Raw genomic sequence first — 1,340 nt, forward strand, 5'->3', positions numbered from 1 at the left:
TGGTGTAATAGCCAATCATTTTTTTGTTCTTATGGAAAAGCCGGGAGGTAGGAGTTCAATTACGACATTTACAACGACGTTTGCGCAGCTATTATTTAATAATACGAGTAATAAAAAAACCCGGACCGCTTCAAAAACCCGCCCGGACGCCCCCGGACGTCTTCAAAACTAGGACAAATCCGGGGAAATCCGGACGGATGGCAGCCCTAATCCTGCCGTATATATTGGATAACGGCTCTTTTTCGATCGGGAAAACCTACCTTAGATTAAACTATAAATTCTTCAATATAGTTCGCGAATATTAGTAAGTATACTATCGAATCTCGATGACTCGAATCTCAATGGAAAAACTAAACTCTTCGAGTTACAAAATTTTCGACTTATCGAAATTCGAGTAAAAGAGGGTTAACATATGAAAATTAGACTTACGGCTTTGTTCATAATTTTCCGATTATAATGGCTTTTAAAGGAAAAAAAATTCAATATTTGACAGTGAATTATTTATTGCACACATATAATAAATGTAATCGTAAAACAAATACCAAACTATTACTCATGGTTACACATAGCAACCTCGAATTATAGAGGCAGCTACAATAATAATTCGATTTATAGGTACAGGTGAACTTTGACTTGTAGAGGTCACTTTAAATTCGAGAGTTGCAGAGGTAAAATAATTAATATATCTAAATATCTGACTCTAAATAATGTATGTTAAGGTAGGTCTTATTTCGACTTATAGAGATTTTCCGCAGTGAAGCGGAAGGGAATGAACAAAATTTTCGGCTTATAGAGATTTTCAACTGCATAATATATAGAATTATTTTTTTATTACTTAAACTATCATAAGTTTGAAAATATCGTTGCGATATTTTAAGGTAAGATAAATATAATTTATAATTATATAAAAAAAAATATATATATATATCTTAATAAATATATTATATATATATATATATATATATATATATACATATATATATATATTTCACCTGTTTTAGTCTCCAATGTCAGGAGATACGAGCGTTTATCGAATCTCTGGAGCGAAACTGCTCGGGACAATTCGTTCCCGGGGTCGTTCCTCAAACATCGGGAGTCGTTCCACGGCGCGACGCTTCCGATTTCCGCGGCTAATCAGCCGGGATTCTTAGATTTGGATGCCGTATGCCGACGGCGTAGTCGGCGCTACGTGGCGAGGGAATAGTAATTTCCTAGATTTAATTAACCAATTAGCACATGTCGTCGGGCGCGGCTCGGCGCGGGCGCCGCGCTTAACCGAGTCACGTAAACAAGCAGCGCTCTACGTCTCGGATCTCGGGGACGATTCCAATCGCGGCAAA

General features: G+C 36.9%; 1 long non-coding RNA gene across 1 annotated transcript; it reads left to right on the plus strand.

Moving 5' to 3' along the window:
* Window positions 1-589: 589 nt before the first annotated feature.
* On the plus strand, window positions 590-1,081 carry LOC105452106. The gene is made up of 3 exons (XR_974680.1): window positions 590-668; window positions 743-878; window positions 1,002-1,081. It is a non-coding gene; the product is annotated as an uncharacterized LOC105452106 (long non-coding RNA).
* Window positions 1,082-1,340: the final 259 nt, after the last annotated feature.

Source organism: Wasmannia auropunctata, unplaced genomic scaffold (genome assembly GCF_000956235.1).
Source record: "Wasmannia auropunctata unplaced genomic scaffold, wasmannia.A_1.0 LD336038.1, whole genome shotgun sequence".
Lineage (NCBI taxonomy): Eukaryota > Metazoa > Arthropoda > Insecta > Hymenoptera > Formicidae > Wasmannia > Wasmannia auropunctata.